The 13,729-nt window shown below is 38.5% G+C and overlaps 2 non-coding genes across 2 annotated transcripts; one reads left to right on the forward strand and one right to left on the reverse strand.

The window, feature by feature from the left end:
• Positions 1-4,263: 4,263 nt before the first annotated feature.
• LOC130952628 (small nucleolar RNA R71) lies at positions 4,264-4,371 on the forward strand. The gene has a single exon (XR_009074806.1). It is a non-coding gene; the product is annotated as a small nucleolar RNA R71 (small nucleolar RNA).
• An 8,305-nt stretch (positions 4,372-12,676) lies between these two features.
• Positions 12,677-12,784, reverse strand: LOC130953862 (small nucleolar RNA R71). The gene has a single exon (XR_009076022.1). It is a non-coding gene; the product is annotated as a small nucleolar RNA R71 (small nucleolar RNA).
• Positions 12,785-13,729: the final 945 nt, after the last annotated feature.

Consider the following 13,729-nt stretch of genomic DNA (forward strand, 5'->3'; position numbering starts at 1 on the left):
CGCAAGCACATGGTTAGAGACAGCTTGATTCAACCGCTTAGGCCAGGATTTTATTCCTTTAGGCGTTCCTATCCATTGATGCTCAAAGCCTTGGATCCTTTTTTACCCTTGCCTTTTGGTCTTAAGGGCTATTGGCATTTTCTGCTTGCTTTTTTTTCTCTTTCTTTCTTTTTTTTCACCATTTTTTTCTCTTTTTTTTCGCAAGCTTCTTCTTTTTCACTGCTTTTTGCTTGCCTCAAGAATCAATTTCATGATTTTTCAGATTATTAATAACATTTCTCTTTGTTCATCATTCTTTTAAGAGCCAACAATTTAACCATTCATAAACAACAAGATAAAAAATATGCACTGTTCAAGCATTCATTTAGAAAACAAAAAGTATTGCCACCTCATCAATATAATTAAACTAATTTCAAGGATGAATTCGAAACTTATGTACTTCTTGTTCTTTTGTATTAAAAACATTTTTCATTTAAGAAAGGTAAAGGATTCATGGAATTATTCAAAGCCTTAAGACATAGTTACTAAATACTAATGATCATGTAGTAAAGACTCAAAATATAGACAAACATAAAGCATAAAACTGAAAAACAAAGAGATATGAACAAGGAAGTTAAGGAATGAGTCCACCTTAGTGAGGGTGGCGCCTTTTTCTTGAAAAACCAATGGTTTTTTTGAGCTCCTCTATGTCTCTTCTTTGCCTTTGTTGCTCCTCCCTCATAGCTCTTTGATCTTCTCTAATCTCATTGAGAATGATGGAGTGCTCTTGGTGTTTCACCCTTAATTGGTTCATGTTATGACTCAATCCTTCTAGGGAAGTATTGAGTTATTCCCAATATGTGTTTGGAGGAAAGGCATCCCTTGAGGCATCTCAGGGATTTCTTGATGATGAGCTTCCTCATGCGTCTCTTGAGATCCATGAATGGGCTCTCTTGTTTGCTCCATCCTCTTCTTAGTGATGGGCTTTTCCACTTCAATGAGGATGTCTCCTTCTATGACAACTCCAGCTAAGTTGCGTAGATGGCAAATGAGATGAGGAAAAGCTAGCCTTGCCAAGGTGAAAGGCTTTTCGGCTACTTTGTAGAGTTCTAGAGAGATGACTTCATGAACTTCTACTTCCTCTCCAATCATGATGCTTTGGATCATGATGGCCCGATTCACAATTACTTCGGATTGGTGCTAGTGGGGATGATGGAGCATTGGATGAACTCCAACCATCCTCTAGCCACAGGCTTAAGGTCCAGTCTTCTTAATTGAACCGGCTTGCCTTTTGAGTCTCTTTTCTATTGAGCTCCTTCCACACATATGTCCATGAGGACTTGGTCCAACCTTTGATCAAAGTTGACCCTTCTAGTGTAGGGGCGTGCATCTTCTTGCATCATAGGTAAGTTGAACGCCAGCCTTACGTTCTCCGGACTGAAATCTAAGCGTTTCCCCTGAACCATTGTAAGCCAATTCTTTGGGTTTGGGTTCATGCTTTGATCATGGTTCCAAGTGATCCATGCATTTGCATAGAACTCTTGAACTGTTAAGATTCTGACTTGTTGAATAGCATTGGAGAGAACTTCCCATGCTCTTCTTCTAATCTCTTGTCGGATTTCTAGATATTCGTCCTTTTTGAGCTTAAAAGGGACCTCAGGGATCACCTTTTTCTTGGCCAAAACTTCATAGAAGTGGTCTTGATGGGCTTTTGAGATGAATTAGAGGAGGAAGCAATTGCCGTCCCTTTCCTCTTTCTTGAGGTTTCTCTGGCCTTAGGTGCCATCAATGGTTATGGAAAAACAAAAAGCTATGTTTTACCACACCAAACTTAGAATGTTGCTCGCCCTCGAGCAAAAGAAGAAAGAATAGAAGGAGAAGAAGAAGATATGGAGGAGAGGGAGAGAAGTGTGTGTTTCGGCCAAGGGGGAGAAGAGATGGTTGTGTTGTGTGAAAATGAAGAAGGATGAAGGGGTTTATATAGTGGAGGGAGAGGAGTAAGGGTTCGGTCATTTAGGGTGGGTTAGGGTGGGAAAGAGATTTTGAATTTGAAGGTAGGTGGGGTTTTTGGAGAAAAGTGGATGGATGTGATTGATGAAGAGGTGATAGGGAAGAGTGATTAAGGTGATTGATGAATGAAAAAGCTGTGAGAGAGAGGGGTAAGGTAAGAGGGGATCCTATGGGTTCCACAGATCCTGAGGTGATCCTGTGGGGTCCACAGATCCTGAGTTGTCAAGGATTTCTCATCCCTGCACCCTTTAGGCATGTAAAATGCCCTCTATATGCAATCCTGGCGTTTAACGCCAGACTGCAGCTTGTTTCTGGCGTTAAACGCCCAAATGTAGCCTGTTTCTGGCGTTTAACGCCAGCCTGATGTTTATTTTTGGCGTTAAACGCTAGCTTGGTGCTTGTTTCTGGCGTTAAACGCCAGACAGATGCTTGTTTCTGGCGTTTAAACGCCAGACAGCTCTTCCTCTAGGGTGTGCATTTTTTTCTGTTGTTTTTGATTCTGTTTTTAATTTTTGCAATTATTTTTTGACTCCACATGATCATAAACCTAATAAAACATAGAAGAACAATAGAAATATAGATAAATAAAAATTGGGTTGCCTCCCAATAAGCGCTTCTTTAATGTCAATAGCTTGACAGTGAGCTCTAATAGAGCTTCACAAGTATTCAGAGCATTGTTGGGACCTCCCAAAACCAAACATAGAGTATGAATGTGGGTGTTCAACACCAAACTTAGAGTTTGGTTGTGGCCTCCCAACACCAAACTTAGAGTTTGACTGTGGGGGCTTTGTTTGACTTTGCATTGAGAGAAGCTTTTCATGCTTCCTCTCCATGGTTACAGAGGAAGATCCTTGAGCTTTAAACACAAGGTAGTCCCCATTCAATTGAAGGACTAGCTCTCCTCTGTCAACATCAATCACAGCTCCTGCTGTGGCTAGGAAGGGTCTTCCAAGGATGATGCATTCATCCTCATCCTTCCCAGTGTCTAGGATTATGAAATTAGCAGGGATGTAAAGGCCTTTAACCTTCATCTTTAATGAGATTCTTACAGCTTGTACCTCAAATATCCCCAATTTTTCCATTACAGAGAGTGGCATAAGATTTATACCTGACCCCAGGTCACACAGAGCCTTCTCAAAGGTCATGGTGCCTATGGTACAGGGTATTAAAAATTTACCAGGATCTTGTTTCTTTTGAAGTAAAGTTTGCTGAAACCATGTATTTAGTTCACTAATGAGCAAGGGAGGTTCATCTTCACAAGTCTTATTACCAAATAACTTGGCATTCAGCTTCATGATGGCTCCTAGATATTGAGCAACCTGCTCTTCAGTTACATCTTCATCCTCTTCAGAGGAAGAATAGTTCTCAGAGCTCATGAATGGTAGAAGGAAGTTTAATAGAATCTCTATAGTCTCTATATGAGCCTCATATTCCTTTAGGTCCTCAATAGGGAACTCCTTTCTGTCTGGGGAACATCCTATGAGGTCTTCCTCATTGTGATTCACGTCCTCCCCTTCCTCTTTGAATTCGGCCATTTTGATTATATCAATGGCCTTGCACTCTCTTTTTGGATTCTCTTCTATATTGCTTGGGAGAGTACTAGGAGGAGTTTCAGTGATTTTCTTACTCAGCTGACCCACTTGTGCCTCCAAGTTTCTAATGGAGGACCTTGTTTCATTCATGAACCTTAAAGTGACCTTAGATAGATCAGAGACTATGTTTGCTAAGATAGAGGGACTCTGCTCAGAATTCTCAGTCTGTTACTGAGAAGATAATGGAAAAGGCTTGCTATTGCTAAACCTGTTTCTTCCACCATTGTTATTATTGAAGCCTTGCTTCTGTGGATCCTTCCATGAAAAATTCGGATGATTTCTCCATGAAGGGTTATAGGTGTTGCCAAATGCTTCATCCATGTAAATCAGGATCATAAGCTTCTTCTTCAGAAGATGCTTCTTTAGTACTGTTGGATGCATTTTGCAATCCATTCAGACTCTGAGATATCATATTGACTTGTTGGGTCAATATTTTGTTCTGAGCCAATATGGCATTCAGAGCATAAATTTCAAGAACTTCCTTCCTCTGAGGCATCCCATTACTCACAAGATCCCTTTCAGAAGTGTACATGAACTGGTTATTTGCAACCATGTCAATGAGTTCCTGAGCTTCTGCAGGCGTTTTCTTTAGGTGAATAGATCCACCTGCATAATGGTCAAATGACATCTTAGACAATTCAGACAGACCATCATAGAATATATCCAGGATGGTCCATTCTGAAAGCATGTGAGAAGGACACTTTTTGGTCAGTTGCTTGTATCTCTCCCAAGCTTCATAGAGGGATTCATCTTCTTTTTGTCTGAAGGTTTGAACATCCACTCTAAGCTTGCTCAACTTTTGAGGAGGAAAGAACTTGGCTAAGAAAGCCGTGACCAGCTTATCCCAAGAGTTTAGACTGTCTTTAGGTTGAGAGTCCAACCATACTCTAGCTTTGTTACTTACAGCAAAAGGGAAAAGCATAAGCCTGTAGACCTCGGGATCAACGCCATTGGTCTTAACAGTATCACAGATCTGCAAGAATTCAGTTAAGAACTGAAAAGTATCTTCTGATGAAAGTCCATGAAACTTACAATTCTGTTGCACTAGAGAAACTAATTGAGGCTTTAGCTAAAAGTTGTTTGCTCCAATGGCAGGAATTGAGATGCTTCTTCCATGTAAGTTGGAATTTGGTGCAGTAAAGTCACCAAGCATCTTCCTTGCATTATTGTTGGGTTCGGCTGCCATATCATTTTCTTGTTCAAAAATTTCAGTTGGGTCCTCTTCAGAGTGTTGTGCTTTAGCTGCTCTTAGCTTCCTCTTCATGGTCCTTTCAGGTTCAGGATCAGCTTCAACAAGAATGCCTTTTTTCTTGTTCCTACTCATATGAGAGAGAAAAAAATAGAAAAGAAAAGGAATCCTCTATGTCACAGTATAGAGATTCCTTTTTGTAAGTAGAATAAGAAAAGAATAAAAGAGGGAAAATTCGAACACAGAGAGAAGAGAAGAGGGTTCGAATTATGAGTAGAAGAGAAGTGTTAGTAGATAAATAAAGTAAATAGAAGCAGATGAGAGAGAGGAGTTTTCGAAAATTAATTTTTGAAAAATGGTTAGTGATTTCAAAAATTAGAGATAGAAAAGTAGTTACGTGGTTTTGAAAAAGATAGGAAACAAACAAAAAGTCAATTAGTTAGTTGAAAACGATTTGAAAATCAATTTTAAAAAGATAAGAAGTTAGAAAAGATTTTGAAATTGATTTTGAAAAAGATTGATTTGAAAAAGATATGTTTAAAAAGATATGATTGAAAAGATATGACTGAAAAGATATTTTGAAAAAGATTTGCAAAGGAAATTAAAAAGATTTTATTTTTAAAATTAAAATTGATTACTTGACTAACAAGAAACTAAAAGATATGATTATAGAATTTAAAGATTTAACCTTTCTTAACAAGAAAGTAACAAACTTCAAATTTTTGAATCAATCACATTAATTGTTAGTAAAGTTTTTGAAAATTATGAAATAAAGATAAGAAAAAGATTTTTAAAATAAAAAAAATTCAAAAATATAAAAGAAAAATGAAAAAGATTTGATTTTTGAAAAAGTTTTGAAAAGATAAGATTTTTAAAAATGAAATCTTGACTTGACTAACAATAAACAACTAATTTTAAAAACACTCAAAACAACAAAATGACTCAAAACATGAAAATTATGAATCAAAATACATGATGCATGCAAGAACACTATGAATGTCAAGATGAACACCAAGAACACTTTGAAGATCATGATGAACATCAAGACTTATTTTTGTAAAATTTTTAAGAAAAAGAAAAACATGCAAGACACCAAACTTAGAAATTTTTAATGCTTAGACACTAACAAACTAAAAATGCATATGAAAAACAAGAAAAGACACAAAACAAGAAAATATGAAGATCAAACAAGAAGAGTTATCAAGAACAACTTGAAAATCATGAAGAACACCATGCATGAGTTTTCGAAAAATGCACAAATTTTAAAAACATGCAATTGACACCAAACTTAAAATGTGACACTAGACTCAAACAAGAAACACAAAATATTTTTGATTTTATGATTTTATGATTTTTTTGTATTTTTTCGAAAATTACTTTTTGGAAAAACGAAATCAAATAAAAATTTATGAATGATTTTTGAAAACTTTTTTGGAAAAAAAATAAAAATTACCTAATCTGAGCAACAAGATGAACCGTCAGTTGTCCAAACTCAAACAATCCCCACCAACGGCGCCAAAAATTTGATAGGCAAAATTGTGACTCATACTTTTCATAACTCGAACAATTCCTGGCAACGGCTCCAAAAACATGGTGCATAATACCATGGTTCACACACATTCTTCACAACTTCGCACAACTAACCAGCAAGCTATGGTCATCTTGTAAATCTCAGTCAGGTGGATTCTAATGGTTATAATGGTTTTCGAATATAAAGATAAATAAAGCATAAAATAATGATAGAGATACTTATGTAATTCATTGGTGGGAATTTCAGATAAGCGCATGAAGATACTGTGTTCCTTCTGAATCTCTGCTTTCCTACTACTTTCATCCAGTCATTCTTACTCCTTTCCATGGCAAGCTGTATGTTGGAGGATCACCGTTGTCAATGGCTACCGTCCGTCCTCTCAGTAAAAATGGTCCAGGTGCGCTGTCACCGCATGGCTAATCATCTGTCGGTTCTAAATCATGTAAGAATAGAATTTACTATCCTTTTGCGTCTGTCACCACGCCCTACATCGCGAGTTTGAAGCTCGTTACAGTCATTCAATCCCTGAATCCTACTCGGAATACCACAGACAAGGTTTAGACTTTCTGGATTCTCAAGAATGCTGCCAATGGATTCTAGCTTATACCATGAAGATTCTGATCAAGGAATCCAAGAGATATTCATTCAAGCTTATTTGCATGTAAAACGAAAGTGGTTGCCAAGCACACGTTCATAGGTGAGAATGGTGATGAGCGTCACATAATCATCACATTCATCAGGTTCTTGAGTGCGAATGGATATCTTAGAATAAGAATAAGCGTGAATTGAATAGAAAACAGTAGTAATTGCATTAATACTCGAGGAACAGCAGAGCTCCACACCCTTAATCTATGGTGTGTAGAAACTCCACTGTTGAAAATACATAAGGGATAAAGATGTTCATTGGTTCCGACCCCAGAGAGGGAATCAGGATAACCAAGATGTCTAATACAATAGTAAAAAGTTCTACTTATACTAAACTAGTTACTAGGGTTACAAAGATAAGTAAATGATGTAGAAATCCACTTCTGGGACCCACTTTGGTGTGTGTTTGGGCTGAGCTTGAGCTTTACACGTGCAGAGGCTTCTCTTGGCATTAAACGCCAAGTTGTAACGTGTTTTTGGCGTTTAACTCTGGTTTGTGATGTGTTTCTTGCGTTTTACTTCAGAATGCAGCATGGAGCTGGCGTTGAACGCCAGTTTGCGTCATCTAAACTCGAATAAATTATGGACTATTATATATTGCTGGAAACCCCTGGATGTCTACTTTCCAACGCAATTAAGAGCGCGCCATTTGGAGTTCTGTGGCTCCATAAAATCCATTTCGAGTGCCGGGAGGTCAAAATCCAACAGCATCTGTAGTCCTGTTTCAGCCTCCTATCAGATTTTTGCTCAGGTCCCTCAATTTCAGCCAGAAAATACCTGAAATCACAAAAAAACACACAAACTCATAGTAAAGTCCGGAAATGTGAATTTTGCATAAAAACTAATAAAAACATCCCTAAAAGTAGCTAGATTCTACTAAAAACTACCTAAAAATAATGCCAAAAAGTGTATAAATTATCTGCTCATCACAACTCTTAAAGAAGAAGAACTTGAGGAGTCAATAGAAGAAGAGGAATCAGCATCATGCGAAGAGGCTGTAACAGCTGAAGTTCATGTTCAAAGCACACTAGAGGGGAAGGATAAAAGGAAAGAGGCGCCCAAGCTTGAGCTAAAGGCACTGCCACCCACCCTCAAATATGCATACTAAGGAAATAATGAAAGCTATCCAGTAATCATAAATTCAGCCCTCAGCCAAGAACAGGAGGAAGTGTTACTTCAAGTCTTACAAAAGCATAAGGATGCCATTGGATGGTCACTTGCTGACTTGAAGGGAATCAGTTCGGCCATATGCATGCATAAGATACTAATGGAAGAGGATGCCAAACCTTCCATTCAGCCCCAAAGGAGGCTGAATCCAGTTATAAAGAAAGTGGTACAAAAGGAAGTCATGAAGCTGTGGCAGGGAGGAGTGATCTACACAATTTCGGATAGCCCATGGGTCAGCCCCGTCCAAGTAGTCCCCAAGAAAGGAAGAATCACTATGGTACCCAATGAAATGAATGAGCTAATCCCTACAAGAACTGTCACAAGATGGAGAATGTGTATTGATTACAGAAAACTCAATGAAGCCACAAGAAAAGATAATTTCCCACTTCCCTTCATGGACTAGATACTGGAAAGACTTGCAGGACACACATACTATTGCTTTCTAGATGGTTATTCGGTATATAACCAAATAGTGGTTGATCCAAGAGACCAGGAGAAAACATCATTTACTTGCCCATATGGAGTGTTTGCCTATAGGCGCATGCCATTTGGGCTATGTAATGCGCCAGCAACTTTTCAACGCTGCATGCTTTCCATCTTCTCATATATGATAGAGAAGTTCATTGAAGTTTTCATGGATGACTTCTCAGTATTCGAAGATTCTTTTCCTAATTGCCTAAATCATCTTGCCTTGGTATTAAAAAGATGTCTGATACACCAATTTGGTCTTGAATTGGGAAAAATACCACTTTATGGTGACAGATGGAATAGTCCTTGGCCATAAAGTTTCTAACCAACGTATTGAGGTGGACAGAGCTAAGGTGGAGCTAATTGAAAAATTACCTCCACCAAGTGATGTCAAGGCAATTAGAAACTTTTTGGGGCATGCTGGCTGATGAGCGGATAATTTGTACGCTTTTTGGCATTGTTTTTAGTATGTTTTTGGTATATTTAGTTGAGTTTTTAGTATATTTTTATTAATTTTTAGTTAAAATTCACTTTTCTGGACTTTACTATGAGTTTGTGTGTTTTTCTGTGATTTCAGGTATTTTCTGGCTGAAATTGAGGGACCTGAGCAAAAATCTGATTTAGAGACTGAAAAGGACTGCAGATGCTGTTGGATTCTGACCTCCCAGCACTCGAAGTGGATTTTCTGGAGCTACAGATACCCAATTGGCGCGCTCTCAACGGCGTTGGAAAGTAGACATCCTGGGCTTTCCAGCAACATATGATAGTCCATACCTTTCCCAAGATTTGATGGCCCAAACTGGCGTTCAAAGTCACCCTCAGAAATTCCAGCGTTAAACGCTGGAACTGGCACCTAAATGGGAGTTAAACGCCCAAACTGGCATAAAAGCTGGCGTTTAACTCCAAGAAGAGTCTCTACACGAAATTGCTTCATTGCTCAGCCCAAGCACACACCAAGTGGGCTCGGAAGTGGATTTTTATGTCATTTACTCATCTCTGTACACCCTAGGCTACTAGTTCTCTATATATAGGACCTTTTACTATTGTATTTTCATCTTGGTTCTTCTGGTTCCCTCTCTGGGGCCGAAACCAATGATCACTCTTGTTCTTATGTATTTTCAACGGTGGAGTTTCTACACACCATAGATTAAGGTGTGGAGCTCTGCTGTACCTCGAGTATTAATGCAATTACTATTGTTCTTCTATTCAATTCCGCTTGTTCTTTGTCCAAGATATCACTTGTTCTTCAACTTGATGAATGTGATGATCCGTGACACTCATCATCATTCTCACCTATGAACGTGTGACTGACAACCACCTCCATTCTACCTTAGATTGGGTGAATATCTCTTGGATTCCTGATACACGATGCATGGTTGATCGCCTGACAACCGAGTGCTCGCCTGACAAACGAGCCAGCCATTCCGTGAGATCAGAGTCTTCGTGGTATAGGCTAGAACTGATGGCGGCATTCAAGAGAATCTGGAAGGTCTAACCTTGTCTGTGGTATTCTGAGTAGGATTCAATGATTGAATGACTGTGACGTGCTTCAAACTCCTAGCAGGCGGGGCGTTAGTGACAGACGCAAAAGAATCACTGGATTCTATTCCGGCCTGACCGAGAACCAACAGATGATTAGCCTATGCTGTGACAGAGCATAGGAACGTTTTCACTGAGAGGATGGGAGGTAGCCACTGACAACGGTGAAACCCTTGCATAAGCTTGCCATGGAAAGGAGTAAGAAGGATTGGATGAAGACAGTAAGAAAGCAGAGAGACGGAAGGGAAAGCATCTTCATACGCTTATCTGAAGCCCTCACCAATGATATACATAAGTATCTCTATCTTTATCTTTATGTTTTATTCATCATCTATACCCATTTGAGTCTGCCTGACTGAGATCTACAAGGTGACCATAGCTTGCTTCATACCAACAATCTCCGTGGGATCGACCCTTACTCACGTAAGGTATTACTTGGACGACCCAGTGCACTTGCTGGTTAGTTGTGCAAAGTTGTGTAGTGATCACAATTTCGCGCACCAAGTTTTTGGCGCCGTTGCCGGGGATTGTTTTGTGTATGGACAACTGACGGTTCATCTTGTTGCTTAGATTAGGTATTTTTCAAAATTCTTAAGAGTGAATTCTAGTGTTTCAAGGTGATGTTCTTACCATTACCAAAGCTGATTGATTCTCATCAATTTAGCTCTTGAATGCAATGTCCTGCTGAAGCTTGGCTAGCCATGTCTAATTCCTTTAGACTAAAGCTTTAGACTAACATTGCATGATTCCTGGAATTCTCATTAAGAATTTTGATACCTTTATTTTCTTTTCCATATAATTTTCGAAAAAGCACAAAAAAATTACAAAATCATAAAAACCAAAAATATTTTATGTTTCTTGTTTGAGTCTAGTGTCTCATCTTAAGTTTGGTGTCAATTGCATGCATTCATGTGTCTTAAGGATCTTCAAGATGTTATGGATGATTTCTTACTCTAATCTTTAAATTCTCTTGACTTGAGTGTTTTGTGTGTCTCATATGCATTCTCATTAGTGTCAGTAGTATACAAACTGCTAAGTTTGGTGTCTTGCATGCATTGTTATTTGATTTTAGTTGCATTTTGATTATTGAAAATCCAAAAATATTTTTAATTTGTGTCTTCTCAAGTCAATAATACAGAGAATTGAAGATTCAGAACATACAGCAGAGGAATTGCACAGAAAAAGCTGGGCGTTCAAAACGCCCAGTGAAGAAGGACAGACTGGCGTTTAAACGCCAGCCAGGGTACCTGGTTGGGCGTTTAACGCCCAAAAAGGTAGTGCATTGGGCGTTAAACGCCAGAATGTGCACCATTCTGGGCGTTTAACGCCAGGATGGCACAAGGGGGAGGATTTTGTTTTCAAATCAATTTTTTTTTGTCAAGTTTTCAAAGTTTTTCAAAATCAAATCTTTTTCAAATCATATCTTTTCAATCAAATATTTTCAAAATCAATTTCTTTCCTTTTTCAAAGATACTTGCTATCAATTAATGATTTGATTCAACATTTCAAGTATGTTGCCTTTTCTGTTGAGAAAGGTTTAATGTTTGAATCATATCTTTTCTTGATAGCCAAGTTATTAATTTTTAAAATCAAATCTTTTTAAAATGTTTTTCAAATCATATCTTCTCAATCATATCTTTTTAAAACCAATCATATCTTTTTAATCACATCTTTTTCAAAACAGTTTTCAATCAAATCTTTTTGACTTCTAATTTCAAAATCTTTTTCAAAAATCACTTGATTTCTTTCCCACTCTTATTTTCGAAAATTAATTAGTGTTTTTCAAAATGTTTTCAAATTCTTTAACTTAATTTTTGAAAAAGCTCTTCCTCCCTTCTCACATCCTTCTATTTGTGGAGTACCACTCCTCCTCAATGCACAATTCGAACTCTATCTGACTAAGTTCGAATTCTCCTACTTCTTTCTTCCATTTTTCTTTTCCTCTGACACCTTAAGGAATCTCTATACTGTGACATAGAGGATTCCATACTTTCTTGTTCTCTTCTCTTTCATATGAGCAGGAACAAAGACAAAAGCATTTTTGTTGAAGCTGATCCTGAACCTGAAAGGACCTTGAAGCAAAAGCTAAGAGAAGCTAAGGCACAACTCTCTGCAGAGGACCTAACATTCATCTTCAAAGAAGAAGAACACATGGCAGCCGAAAACAACAACAATGCCAACAATGCAAGGAAGGTGCTGGGTGACTTTACTGCACCTACTCCCGACTTCTATGGGAGAAGCATCTCTATCCCTGCCATTGGAGCAAACAACTTTGAGCTTAAGCCTCAATTAGTTTCTCTAATGCAACAGAATTGCAAGTTCCATGGACTTCCATTGGAAGATCCTCATCAGTTTTTGGATGAATTCTTGCAAATCTGTGACACTGTCAAGACTAATGGGGTACACCCTGAGATCTACAGACTTATGCTATTCCCTTTTGCTGTAAGAGACAGAGCTAGGGCATGGTTGGACTCACAACCTAAAGAAAGCCTGGACTCATGGGAAAAGCTAGTCAATGCCTTCTTAGCAAAGTTCTTTCCACCTTAAAAATTGAGTAAGCTTAGAGTGGAAGTCCAAACCTTCAGACAGAAGGATGGAGAATCCCTCTATGAAGCTTGGGAAAGATACAAACAATTGATCAGAAAATGTCCTTCTGACATGCTTTCTGAATGGAGCATCATAGGTATTTTCTATGATGGTCTCTCTGAACTATCCAAGATGTCTTTGGATAGCTCTGCTGGAGGATCTCTTCATTTGAAGAAGACGCCTACAGAAGCTCAAGAGCTGATTGAAATGGTTGCAAATAACCAATTCATGTACACTTCTGAAAGGAATCCTGTGAACAATGGGACAAATCAGAAGAAAGGAGTTCTTGAGATTGATGCTCTGAATGCCATTCTGGCTCAGAACAAGATATTGACTCAACAAGTCAATTTGATCTCTCAAAGTCTGTCTGGAATGCAAAATGCACCAAGCAGTACTAAGGATGTTTCATCTGAAGAAGAAGCCTATGATCCTGAGAACCCTTCAATGGAAGAGGTGAATTACCTAGGAGAACCCTATGGAAACACCTATAATTCTTCATGGAGAAATCACCCAAATTTCTCATGGAAGAATCAAGAAAGACCTCAACAAGGTTTTAACAACAATAATGGTGGAAGAAACAGGTTTAGGAATGGCAAGCCTTTTCCATCATCTTCTCAGCAACAGACAGAGAATTCTAAGCAGAACCCCTCTGACTTAGCAACCATGGTCTCTGATCTAATCAAAACCACTCAAAGTTTCATGACTGAAACAAGGTCCTCCATTAGGAATTTGGAGGCACAAGTGGGACAGCTGAGCAAGAAAGTTACTGAACTCCCTCCTAGTACTCTCCCAAGCAATACAGAAGAAAATCCAAAAGGAGAGTGCAAGGCCATCGACATGGCCGAATTTGGAGAGGCAGGAGAGGAAGTGAACGCCACTGAGGAAGACCTCAATGGGCGTGCACTGACCTCCAGTGAGTTCCCTAATGAGGAACCATGGGAATCTGAGGCTCAAAATGAGACCATAGAGATTCCATTGGACTTACTTCTGCCATTCATGAGCTCTGATGAGTATTCTTCCTCT

The sequence above is a fragment of the Arachis stenosperma genome, chromosome 9, assembly GCF_014773155.1.
Source record: "Arachis stenosperma cultivar V10309 chromosome 9, arast.V10309.gnm1.PFL2, whole genome shotgun sequence".
Classification (NCBI taxonomy): Eukaryota; Viridiplantae; Streptophyta; class Magnoliopsida; order Fabales; family Fabaceae; genus Arachis; species Arachis stenosperma.